This window comes from Hipposideros armiger, unplaced genomic scaffold (genome assembly GCF_001890085.2).
Source record: "Hipposideros armiger isolate ML-2016 unplaced genomic scaffold, ASM189008v1 scaffold_551, whole genome shotgun sequence".
Lineage (NCBI taxonomy): Eukaryota > Metazoa > Chordata > Mammalia > Chiroptera > Hipposideridae > Hipposideros > Hipposideros armiger.
In genome coordinates this window covers 360,837-375,164 of record NW_017731901.1, presented here as the reverse complement: position 1 = coordinate 375,164, position 14,328 = coordinate 360,837, and the positions used below count along the sequence as shown (strand labels likewise).

Here is a 14,328-nt window from a genome sequence, read left to right as displayed (position 1 = left end):
TTTGCTCTTTTCAAAACTCCTTGCATGGTATAACGTTCAATTCACATGAGGCTGTAAATCAGCACCTTGTTCAGTTTTTCGCCGATAAAGACAGGTCCTTCTATGAACGAGGAATTATGAAGCTCACTGAAAGAAGGCAAAAGGTTATTGAACAAAACAGGCAATATATCATTGATTGATCTTTGTTCTTTATATAAATAAATGATCTTTGAAAACATAGACAAAATACATCTTGATTTTTCCAAAGACCCAATATGTAGGATCATTATGTCTTTATGGTGGATTGATCATGTTACCATTATGTAATGTCCCACTTTGCCTCACTAATTTTCTTTTCCCTGAAGTCTACTTTGTCAGATATCAACATAGCTATTCCTGGACTCCTTTTTTTTTATTAATGCTTGAATAGTATATCTTTTCCTATATGTATTAGTTTCCTAGGGCTGACATAACTTAATCACACAAATTGGGTGGCCTAAAACAACAGAAATTTATTCTGTTATTGGTATGGAGGCTAGAAGTCTGAAAGTAAGATGTTGTTAAGGCCATGCTCTCTATGGAGGCTCTAGGGGTGCAATCCTTACTTGCGTCTTCTAGATTCTGGTGTTTGATGACAATCCTTGGTGTTCCTTGGCTTGTGGATATGTCTTTCCAACCTCTGCCTCCACGTTGACATGGCTTTTCCCCCTGTGTGTCTGTATCCAAATTTCTTTCTTCTTCAAAGGACACTAGTTATTGGATAGGACACACCCTTATCCTATATGACCTCATATTAACTTGATTACATGTTACGAAGATACTATTTCAAAATAAGGTTACATTCACATGTTCTTGGAGTGAGGACTTCAACATATCATTTTAGACAACTCAGTTCAACCAGAACATCATCCTTTTACTTTCAACATATCAATGTCATTGAATATGAAGCAAGTTTCATGTAAATGGAATATAAAAGGGTTATGTTTATTTCATGTACTCTGATTATCTCTATGTTTTGATTGGTGTATTTAGACCATTTACATTTAAAACAATTATTGCTATGCTAGCACTTAAGTCTGCCATTTTATTACTTTTTTAGTTCCTCTGGTTCTCATTTATCTTTTCTTGGCTTTCCATGGGTTAACTGAAATTTATTTTGGATTCCACCTTGATTTATTTACATTATTTTTGAGCAAATCTCTTTGTATAGTTTTCATAGTGGTTGTTTGGGTATTAAAATGTACATAAGTGACTTATCAGTCTCTTCTGGTATCAACATTTTACCACTTTGAGTGAAGTGTGGAAACTTTATGTCCATTTAGGTCTCTTTACTTTCCCTGATTTTAAATATTATTGTCTTGTTTATGAGGTGGTGTTATAAATTTTATCTCATTATTAAACATGAGTTTTAAAAATCAAGAAGAAAGCCATAGTCTGTTGTATGTAACCATATTTCTGCTTTTCGTTGTTTCTTCTCTCCTGAAGCTGCAAGATTATTTCTTCTATTATTTTCTTTTTGTTAAAAATACTTCCTTTAGCCAGCTTTTAAGGGTAGGTCTGCTAACAACAAATTCTTTCAGTTTTCCTTTGTCTGAGAATGTCTTTATTTCCCCTTAAATCCTAAATGATCGTTTAGCCAGATATAAAAGTCATGATTGATAGCTCTTTTCTTTCAGTACTTGAAAAATGTTGAAGTGTTACTTACTTCTGCACTCCATGATTTCAGATGTGAAATTCACTGTCATTTGAAGGGAACTGAAAAAGAACAGCAAAATAAGCCCAAAGTGAATACAAGGAAGGAAATAATAAAGATCTGAGCTGAAATAAATGAAATAGAGATGCCCCCAAAAATACAAAAGATCAATGAAACCATGAGCTGGTTTTTTTGAAAAGATAAACAAAATTGACAAACTATAAACCAGCCTCATCAAGAAAAAAAGAGAGAGAACCCAAATAAATAAAATCAGAAATGAAAGATAAGAAGTGACAACAGACACCACAGAAATACAAAAAAAAAAATTTAAGAAAATACCATGAGCAACTATACACCAACAAATTAGACAATCTGGGAGAAATGGATAAATTCCTAGAAGCATACACTCTTCCAAGGCTGAATCAAGAAGAAACAGAAAATCTGAACAGACCAATTACTACCAATGAAATTGAATCAGTAATGAACAAGCTCCAAGCAAACAAAAGTCTTGGACCACATGGCTTCTGGTGAATTTCATCAAACATTCAAAAAAGAATTAACAGCTATTCTCCTCAAACTATTCCACAAAATAAGATGAAGGGAAGGCTCCCAGCTCATTTTATGATGCATACCCTGATCCCAAAACCAGACAAAGACATTACAAAAAGGAAAAAAGAAAAGAAAAGAAAAAAACCCAGCAACTATAGGCTGATATCCCTGATGAACATAGATGCAAAAATCCTCAATAAAATATTAGCAAACCGAATTCAGTGTCACATTAAAAAGATCGTACACCACGATCAAGTGGGATTCATTCCTGGTATGCAAGGTTGTTTCAATATCCACAAATCAATTAACATGATACACCATGTTAACAAAATGAAAAATAAAAATCATATGGTCATATCAATTGATGAAGGAAAAGCATTTAACAAAATCCAACATCCGTTTATGATAAAAACTCTCAGCAAAGCAGGAATAACAAGAACATATCTCAACATTATAAAGGCCATATAGGACAAACCAAAGCTAACATCATATTCAATGGAGAAAAGCTAAAAGCATTCCCTTTTAGGAACATGACAACAATGCCCACTTTCACGACTTTTATTCAACACAGTACTGGAAGTTCTAGCCACAGCATTCAGACAAGAAAAAAAAGAGGCACCTAAATTGGAAAGGAGGAAGTAAAATCATCATTATTTGCAGATAACATGATACTATATAGAGAGAACCCCAAAAACTCCACCAAAAAGCTATTAGAACTGATAAGTAAATTTTAGTAAAGTAGCAGGACACAAAAATAATATTCAGAAATCAGCTGCATTTGCATATACCCATATGAACTATCAGAAAGAGAAATTAAGAAAACAATCCCATTTATAATTGCATCAAAAAATAAAATACTTAGGAATAAATTTAACCAAGGAAGTAAAAGATCTGTACTCAGAAAATTATAAGACACTGAAGAGAGAAATTAAAGAAGATACAAATAAATGGAAACACATACCATGCTCATGGATACAAATAATTAATATAGTTAAAATGTCCATACTACCTAAAGCAATATACAAATTCAATACAATCCCTATCAAAATACCAATGACATTTTTCACAGAACTAGAACAAATAACCCTAAAATTTATGTGGAACCATAAAAGACCCCAAATAACCACAGCAATCCTGAGAAATAAGAACAAAGTGGGAGGTATTACACTACCTGATATCAAATCCTACTATAAGGCTACAGTAATCAAAACAGTATGGTACTGGCATAAAAACAGACACATAGATCAATGGAAAAGAATAGAGAGCCCAGAAATAAACCCATCCATATACGGTCATTTAATCTATGACCATGGAAGCAAGAATTTACATTGGGTAAAGGTAGTCTATTTAATAAATGGTGCTGGGAAAACTGGACAGATATATGCAAAACAATGAAACTGGACCACCTTTTTATGCCATATACAAGAATAAACTCAAAGTGGATTAAATACTTAAATACAAGACCCAAAACCATAAAAGTCCTAGAAGAAAACAAGAAGTAAACTTACAGACATTAGTAATATTTTTACTGATATATCCCCTTGGGCGAGGGAAGCAAAAGAAAACATAAACATATGGGACTACATGAAACTAAAATGTTTTTTCACAGCAAAGGAAACCATCAACAAAACAAAAAGACATACTACTGAATGGGAGAAGATATTTGCCAATGATACATCTGATAAGGGGTTAATATTCAAAATACATTAAAAAACTCATACATCTCAATACCAAAAAAAACCAAACAACCCAATTAAAAAATGGGAGAACATGTAGAGACATGTCTCTAAAGAGGACATACAGATGGCCAACAGACACATGAAAAGATGCTCAACATCACTAATCATTAGAGAAATGCAAATAACAACCACAATGAGATACTACCTCACTCCTGTCAGAATGGCTATCATCAATAAATCAACAAACAACAAGTGCTGGCGAGGATGCGGAGAAAAGGGAACCCTTGTGCACTCTTAGTGGGATTGCAAATTGGTGCAGCCATTATGGAAAACAGTATGGAGGTTCCTCAAAAAATTAAAAATAGAACTACCTTATGACCCAGGAATTCCACACTTGGATATTTATCCAATGAAATCCAAAACACTAATTCAAAAATATATATGCACCCCTATGCAGTGCTATTCACAATATCCAAGCTATGGAAACAACCAAAATGCCCATCAATAGATGACTGGATAAAGAAATAGTAGTACATTTATACAATGGAGTATTACTCTGCTATAAAAAAGAATGAACTCTTACCATTTGCAACAACATGGATGGACCTAGAGAATATTATGCTAAGTGAAATAAGTCAGACTGAGAGAGACAAATACCATATGATTTCACTTGTATGTGGAATCTAAAGAACAGAATAAATGAGCAAATGAAACAGAAATAGACTCAGAGATACAGAGAAGAAAACTATGGTTGCTAGATGGGGGTGGAGGGTGGGGGATGGGGGAGAAAGTGAAGGGATTAGAAAGCACAAATTGGTAGTAACAAAATAGTCATGGAGATGTGAAATACAGAATGGGGATTATAATCAATAATGTTGTATATAGATTATGTAGTGTGTCAGATGGGTACTGGAGTTATCAGGGGGATCACTTTATAGATTGTGTAGATGCCTGACCACTGCGCTATATACCTGAAGCTAAAGTAAAATAATATTGAATGTCAACTATAATTATACATAGTTGGGATATAAATTACAGCATAGGGAATATAGTCAATTGTACTGTAACAGATATATATGATGTCAGAGGGTAGTAGACTTGAGGCGTTATCACTTTGTGAGGGGTGTAAATGTCTATTCATTATGTTGCTTTGTACATCTGAAACTAATATAATAAAAGAGGTTTTAAAAATTCACTGTCATTTGAATTGGTATTCCTCTTTAGGCAATGTATTCTTTCTCTTTGGCTTCTATTAAGGTTTTTTTCCTTTGTCTTTAGTTTTCAGAAATTTTATCACAATAATGTCTTGGCATGGAGTTCTTTAGGCTTTTCCTGTTTTAGTTCCACTCACCTATTGAATGTGTAGATTTGTACCTTTTAAATATGGGAAGTGTTCAGCCATTATTTCTTCAAATACTCTTTGTGTCCCATTTTTTCTTCACTCTTTCTGGCATGCTAATCATAGTACTGTTCGATTTTTGTTATTGTACCTCAGGTCTCTGAGGCTCTGTTTATGTTTTCTTCCCTCTATTTTCTCTCTGTTGTTCATATTAGGTAAAGTCTATTGATTTGTCCTCAAATTCACTGATTCTATTCTTTGCCACTTCCATTCTACTACTGAGCCCATACAGCTTAGTATTTAAAAATATTTTGTTATTGGATTTGCCAGTTCTGTAATTTCCATTTTTAATAACTTCTATTTCTTTGCTGAGATTCTCTGTTTTTCATTAGTCTCAAGAGAATTTAAAGTTGATTATTGAAGCATGTTTTAGTGGCTACTTTAAAAGCCTTGCAAGATAATTCCAACAATTCAAAATCTCAGTGGTGGTATAGGTTGATTACCTTTTCTCATACAAGTTGTGATTTTCTTCGCTTTTGGCATGACAAGTAATTTTGTATTACATCCTGAAATTTTGTCCATTAGGCTAATAGACTCTGGGTCCTATTTAAATCTTTTATTTTATTTTATTTATTTATTTTTTTAAAAGATTTTTATTGGGGAATTGGGGGAGGGGAACAGCGCTGGGGAATTGGGGGAAGGGGAAGAGACAAGTTGCTGTCGTTTTGTTCTTCAGGCTAGTTGTGGAGGACGTTGCTTCACTGGCCCAAGTTGGCACCATCATTGTGCTCTTCCCAGGCGAGGCAGATCAGTCGCCGGCTTCTGAACGGCCGCTCACTGCGGCTGCTGGCCGCTCATGCTGGCTGCTGGCCACTCACGGTAGCCCATGGCAACACACTGCAGCAGGGGTTGCAGCCTAAGCCGTCCCCTGTGACTCACGGCAGCCCAGCTCCAGGTTGAGCTGTTGTTCAGCATCTTAGCTGTAGAAGGCAGTGTCACTGGCTCTCATATGTGGGATCCGAACCGGGGCACTCTGGCATCTCAAGCCAGCTCTTAATCAATGTGCCACTCGGCTGGCCCTAAATCTTTTATTTTAGAAGGTAGTTAGTCTGTTTAGGTTTAGCATACAGGTCTTGGCCTACTTTGGTTGGCTGAGGTTTTAATAACAGTTTAATTTCACAGCCATTCTGGTTTTATTTTGATTGATTTGGTGTCATTAAGTCTTCTACCGGCCCCTACTGGTGCTACATGAAGTGGTGGAAAGAGTTTCCACAGGCCAGGCCTCTGGGTGTCTCTATGTTTCCTGGAATCTTCAGGTGGAAAAGGGAGTCTCATGGACACAGTCCAATATGCTTCTTTAACAGGTACTTGCTGTGGCAGTAGCCAATTCCCTGCAAGGGGGGATGGCATGCATTTCCTGAGCCAGACACTTGGGGTGAGATTCCTCTATTTGTGCTGCTGGGCTTTCCTGGTGTCTCTGGGCAGGTGAGGGGGATTCTCAGGCCTCTTGAATTACAGAGGAATCTGCTTATCTGGTCTAATAATCTCAGCATGAAGGCAGTCTGAGGACCAATGAGGGAAAAGAAGCCTCTCAGGCCAGGCTGCTTATTGTGGCCGAGTCTCTCTTGCTAGTTTGGTATGTCCACCTGGGTATCTCTTAGCAATCTCAGGATGTGCAGGGAACAAGAGTGGTACTTCCCCTGGCCTCTTATACTTGGGGCTCCCAGTGGATTCCCCCTTGCTGGTGGTGTCAGAGAAATTCCCTTTTGATCCAGGGGAGTCATGTGCCTACTTGGACTGTCTTTTGTTGCTAGGTTGAAGGTCAGGAAATGCTGGGTCTCGATCATCTTCTTTTGTTGTGTGTGTCGTGGGTGGCTGGACATAATATGGCCTGCTGACATATTGTTCCTTTAGTCCTGAAATCACAAACTAGTCCACCTTTTTCTTGCTACTGTCTTACCACAGAGTTCTCCTTTGATCGTCTGTTATATTATCTCAAGGGTTGATAGTTGTTCTTAGTGGTTTGGAGCAGGGAGAAATGGATCTACATCATTTTGTACAGACTGGAATTTCCCTAGTAATTCACTTTTAGCACAATATACTTAGAGACTTCATGCTTTAAAATGAAGGATTGGACTTCTAATAGTGAGAGTTGGAGGTACTGGTGGCCACTCAGAAGTAGGCAGTACTATTGTAGAAAACCTGTTCTTGCCCATAGACACGAGCCTCATTCCATTATATGGCAAAGACAAGAGCAGTACTATATTCCCTGTGAGCTGTCTAGATGAAGGGGAGCATAAAGGGCAAATTATTGATTTTTATTCCCACAAATCTTTTATTGATGAAATTCTAATAATAATTAGTAATATATATATTACAAAATAATATAATTATTAACTACTATTATAGTTGAATATAATTTTTTGTCATACAGGTTTACTATTGAGAATAATTATTTTTTTAAATGGTGACATATAATTTATTTTATTCATGTTTGATTTATTTTGTTCCAGTTTTATTGAGATATACTAAGTGACACACATCGCTGTATAAGTTTAAGGTGTATAATGTAATGGTTTGACTTACATTTATTGTGAAATGATTACCACAATAAGGTAAGTTAGCATCCATCATCTCATGTACATACAAAAAAAGCAAAAAAAAAAAAGAAAAGAAAAATAATTTTTTCCTTGTGATGAAAACTCTTAGGATTTACTCTCTTAAATATGTTAACTATAGTCATCCTATTGCACATTACATCCTTGGTACTTATTTATCTTATAACTGGAAATTTGTCACTTTTGATCACCTTCCTCTAAGAATTAAAATTTTAAGGTAATATTTCACTTAACTTAGGTTCAAAGTTATTGTTCCCTATTATCAAAATTGATTGAAATGTATCTGTCCATGATTTGTTTTGAGTTTTTATGTATTTCATCTTTGAAAATATATTTTCATACAGACAGGTACTGCCAAATATTGATACTAATCCATGTGAATATGATTTTTTTAGTAACCAGTTTTAAGAATACAACTAAGTACATTCACAATGTGCCACCATCACCAATATACATTTCCAAATTTTTTTCATTATCCCAAACAGAAATTATCTACCTATTAAACAATACCTCCTTTTTTCTCTCTCCTCTCAGCCCCTGGTAACTTCCTGTCTCTATGAAATTGCCTTTTCTAGGTACATCATACAAATGGAATCATATAATATTTGTCTTTTTGTGTCTGTTAAAGGTTCATCCATGTTGTAGCATGCATAAGAATTTTATTCCTCTTTGGGGCAGAAAAATATTCCATTGTATGCATAAATATATACCATATTTTCTTTATCCATTCATCCATTGATGAACACTTGGGTGGTTTCCACCTTTTGACGATTGTGAATAATACTGCTATGTATATTGGTTTATGAATATCTATTTGAGTCCTTACTTTTGTTTCTTTTGAGTATATACCTAACAGTGAAATTGCTGCATCATATGATAATTTTATGTTTAACTTTTTGAGGAACAATCATTCTGTTTTTCACAATGGCTGCACCATTTTACATTCCCACCAGAAATACAAAAGTTTTCCAATTTCCCCACATCCTTGCCAATACCTATTTTCTGTATTATATATGTATTATATATATATATATATATAATAACCATGCCAATGGGTGTGAAGTGGTATCTCACTGTGGTTTTGATTTGTATTTCCCTAATTATTGTCATGTTGAGCATATTTTCATATGCTTACTGTTCATTTGTATATCTTCAGAGAAATGTCTATCCAAATCTTTTGTACATTTTTTTATATCGAGTTGTGTTGTTGTTGTGTTTGAGTTGTAGGAGTTCTTTATATATTCTGGATACTACTCTCTTATCAGATATATGATTTGTAAATATTTTCTCCCATCCAGTGTGTCTTCTGTTTACTCTCTTGAAAGAGTCCTTTGATGCAGAAGTTTTTAATTTTGATGATATCCAATTTATCTACTTTCTTTTGTAGCCTAAGCATTTGGTGTTATATCCCAGTAATCATCATGAAATCCAATTTTATGAAGCTTTCCCACTATGTTTTCTTTTAATGTTTTGATAGTCTTACCTCTTACACTTAGGTCTTTAATCCATTTTGAGTTAATTTTTGTATATGGTATAAAGTAAGGGTCCAACTTCATTATTTTACATGTGGATATCCAGTTTCCCCAGAACCAATTATTGAATTGACTGTCCTTTCCAAAGTATTGACTTTTAAAATTTGCTTTAAGGGAGTGATATCAGCAAAAAGGTAGAAGAGGAATTTTCTGCTGTAATTTCCCCACAGAACAATGATTTTGACAATCACACACAGATGAGAGTAACTTTATGGGAATGTAGAGTCCAGTGAAGAATTTCTGAGCAAAAAAATTTAGAGAAAAAAAATTCCAAGAATAGATGCATTGAAGAGGGTAAGAGGAACAATTTAACTTTGCCCATAGGGGAAAGTGAGAGACATAGGTGAGTACCTCCTGTTTTCCCCAGATGTACAGGATGCTGCCCAAAAGGCCCATTTTTTTCTCACCTCACTCAGATCCTATGGTGATCTGCAAGGCTGAGGGATTAGGAGAGGCTGGGAGTGTGGCAGCCATGGCTCAGAACTCATCAAAGGAATACTAACTGCTTCATGGTTCTTCCTATTAATCAATTCATGGAGACCATTAGGAAACCTTCCCACAAACCACTGTAGGTTTCTCACCTGCAGAACACCAGAACTGGCCTATAGGTACCCCAATTGCTCTGCCCGCCTCACCCACCCTCCCTGCACTCCTTATATGGCCAGGTCCTGACATGTACTCCTACAGACAGTGAGTGCTAGTCTTTGCAGATAGCTAGTAAGCAAGCGCAGAAAATAGGCTCAACTGTGAGAGATTGTGAAAAGGCTCTCACAACTTAAACATTTCAGGGCACTGCCCTATGGAAAACAAATGGGAAGTTTTTAGAACCTGGACTGGATTTTCAGGATCAAGAAAAGGCATACAGGGGTGACCAGTTAGCTCAGTTGGTTAGAGTGTGGTGCTGATAACAACAAGGTTGCCTGTTTGATCCCCGCATGGGCCACTGTGAGCTGCACCCTCCCTAAAAGAGTCAACTATGCCATTGTAGCATGAAAACAATGTGTAACCAATGACCATAGCTGTTCTCCAATAAATATTTTTTTAAATTAATAAAAGAAAAGAAAAGGCATACATACCAAAGCAGCAGAATACACATTCTTAGGAATATTTGCTAGATATATAATATGTTAGGTCACAGAACAAGTTTTAACAAATTTAAGTAGACTGAAATCATATCAAATCTCTTCTCCAACCACAATAGTATGAAAATAGATATAAATAACAGTAGAAGTGATAAAAAATTCACAAATATGTGGAAATTAAACAAAACATTCAAACCGAATAGAATAGAATGCACAGAAATAAATCCATACATATAAGGTTAACTAATCTTTGACATGGGAGCAAAGAACACACAATGGGAAAAGAATAGTCTCTTCAATAAATGTTGTTTGGAACTGGATGTTCACGTATAGAAGAATGAAATAGGACCCCTATCTTACACCATTCACAAAAATTAACTCAAAATGGATTAGACTTAAGCATGAAACTTCTGGAAGAAAACATAGGAAAAAAGCCCCATGACATTGGTCTTGTCAATGATTTCATGACTATGACATCCAAAGCGCAACCAACAAAAGCAAAAATAAACAAGTGAGACTACAACAAGCTAAATAGCTTCTGCTCAGCAAAAACAAACAAACAAACAAACAAACAAAAAACAATCAGTAAAATGAAAAGGCAACCTTTGGAATGGGAGAAAATATTGCAAACCACATATTTTTTTTTTAAGATTTTTATTGGGGAATTTGGGGGATGGGAACAGTGCTGGGGAATTGGGGGAAGGGGAACAGACAAGTTGCTGTTGTTTTGTTCTTCAGTCTAGTTGTGGAGGACGTTGCTTCACTGGCCGAAGTTGGCACCATCATTGCGCTCTTCCCGGGCGAGGCAGATCAGTCGCTGGCTTCTGGACGGCCGCTCAGGCTGGCTGCTGGCTACACACGGTAGCCCATGGCAACCCACTGTCACAGGTGCTGCAGCCTACGCCGTCGCCGGCGACTCCCGGAAGCCCAGCTCCAGTTTGAGCTGTTGTTCAGCATCTTAGCTGTGGAGGGCAGTGTCACTGGCACTCATATGTGGGATTCGATCTGGGGCCCTCTGGCGTCCCAAGCCAGTTCTTAACCATCGCGCCACTTGGCCGGCCCACAAACCACATTTTTGACATAGCGTTAATATCCAAAATATACAGAGGATGCCAAAAAAATGTATACACATTTTAAGAAAGGAAAAAACTCTATTAATTGTAATACTCAATATATACCAATAAAAAAAGATGAATACAAGTCACGTTTTACTTCTGCAATTACAAGAGGTGCTAAAAGTGGTTATCATCAGGGTCCAGACACTTCTGATTACAGTGAACTACTGCTTGGGCATAGATAACATCTCTTAAAATGTGTGTATCCTTCTTTTGGCACCCCCGATATACAGAACTGTCACAACTCAATAGCAATAGTAATAATAATAATAATAATAATAATAATAATAATAAATAGATTAAAAATGTGCTAAAGACCAGAATTTTCCCAAAGAATACATATAAATGATTATCAGGTACATGAAAAGATGATCAATGTTACTAATGTGAATCAAAACCATAGTGAGTTATTACCTCACACCTGTTGGGATGGCTATTATAAAAAAGTCAAGAGTTAACCAGGGGTTGGTGAGGATGTGAAAAAGGGAATCTTTGTACACTGTTGATGGAATGTTAATTGGTACAGCTATTATGGAAAACAGTATGGAAGTTCCTCAAAAAATAAATATAAAACTACCATATGATCCAGCAATCCCACTTCTGGGTATTTATCTGAAGGAAATAAAAACAATAATTCGAAAAAGTATATGCACCCCCATGCTCATTGCAACATTATTCACAATAGCCAAGATATTGAAAGAACCTAAATGTTGATAGATGAATGCATAAAGAAAAAAATGTTATATAGGTATAGAAATAGATATAGATATATCCATAAAAAGAAAATCCTGACATTTGCAACAACATGGATGAAACGTGGGGGGAATTACACCAAGAGAGGAAAATACAAATGTTGTATAGTGTTACCTATATTTGGAATATGAAAAAAAAGTCAAACTCATAGAGAAAGACAGCAGAATGATGGTTGCCAGGGGGATTGAGGTTTGGGGAAAATGGAGAAATGGTCAAAGTGTACAATCTTTCAGTTATAAGACAAATAAGTTCTGAGGCTCTAATATATAACATAGTGATCCTAGATAATAATACTGTATCTTATACTTGGAATTTGTAAAAAAAGATACTAAGCATCCTCATTACTAGAAAAAAAGTTAACTATATGAGGTGATGTATGTGCTAATTAAGTTGATTGTTGTAATCATTTTACAACGTGTACATATCATCAATGTACACTTTAAACATATGTAATTTTGTCAGTTACACCTCAATAAATCTGGAAAAATGAAATTTGCTTTAAGATGACTCACTTTCTCCATGTTGATGGTTATTTTTCTTAAAATTTATAAGAGCAATTTATATATTAAGGACATTAACCTTTTGTCACATGTGTTCCGAATACTTTCACTGAATTTGTCCCCTGCCTTTTTTATTTATTATTATTAATTGGGTGCAACTGATCTCACAGATTCATTGCACACAAAGATGCCGCTGTAAAATACGTCTTTACTGTACTAAGTCACAATCACGACAGGCGATAGGTTATGGTAGAGGGGGAAGATATGGAAGCGATGAGTCACAATACTTAAGTTAACTGACAGATATTTGAAAATTTGTGTGCAATGAATCTGAGATCAGTTGCGCCCAATGGAGGGTTAAAATTTATTGGGGTGACAATTGTTAGCAAAGTTACATAGATTTCAGGTATACAATTCTATAATACATCATCTATATTTCACATTGTGTCACCACACAGAGTCAGTTCTCTTTCCATCACCATATATTTGATCCCCTTTACCCTCATCTACTACCCCGCTTTCTGCATATCCCCTGGTAACCACTAAACTATTGTCTGTGACTATGAGTTTTGTTTCTTCATTTGTTTTTCTTGTTCTTTTGTTGTTTTCACTTTTATATACCACATACCAGTGAAATCATACGGTTTTCTACTTTTTCTATCTGATGTATTCCACTTAGCATTATAATCTCAAGATCCATCCATGTTGTCGTAAATGGCACGTTTTCATCTTTTCTTACAGCAGAATAGTATTTCATTGAGTATATATACCACAACTTCTTTATCCATTCATCTACTGAAGGACACTTTGGTTGTTTCCATGTCTTGGCCTCTGTAAATAAAGCTTTAATGAACATCAGAGAACATATAACTTTACGAATAAATGTTTTCAGATTTTTGGGGTAGATACCCAAGAGAGGGATTGCTGGGTCATACGGTAATTCTATTTTTAATTTTTTGAGGAATCTCCACACTGACTTCCATAGTGGCTGCACCAATCTGCATTCCCACCAACAGTGCATGAGGGTTCCTTTTTCTCCACAGCCTCTCCAACACTGGTTATTATTTGTCTTGTTGATGATAGCCATTCGGACTGGTGTGAGGTGATATCTCATTGTGGTTTTTATTTGCATGTCTCTGATGATTAGTGATGTTGAGCATTTTTTCATATGTCTATTGGTCATCTGTATGTCCTCTTTGGAGAAATGTCTATTCAGGTCCTCTGCCCATTTTTAATTGGATTATTTGTTTTTTTGTTGCTGAGTTGTATGAGTTCCTTATATATTTGCCCTTTGCTTTTTAATCTTTTACATTGTGGGGTTTTCACTAGTGTCATGTTTTAAAATAGCTTTCCCATTTAATTAAAAAATATATTGAGGGCTGGCCGAGTGGCACGATGGTTAAGAACTGGCTTGGGACGCCAGAGGGCCCCGGTTCGAATCCCACATATGAGGGCCAGTGACACTGCCCTCCACAGCTAAGATGCTGAA

General features: G+C 35.8%; 1 long non-coding RNA gene across 1 annotated transcript in view; it reads right to left on the bottom strand.

Moving 5' to 3' along the window:
• LOC109396966 (uncharacterized) overlaps positions 1–14,328 on the bottom strand; it is a 27,725-nt gene that overhangs the window by 6,719 nt on the left and 6,678 nt on the right. Inside the window, exon 2 of the long non-coding RNA XR_002126948.1 lies at positions 1,685–1,734. This is a non-coding gene — a long non-coding RNA (uncharacterized LOC109396966). The remainder of the gene's footprint in view (positions 1–1,684; positions 1,735–14,328) is intronic.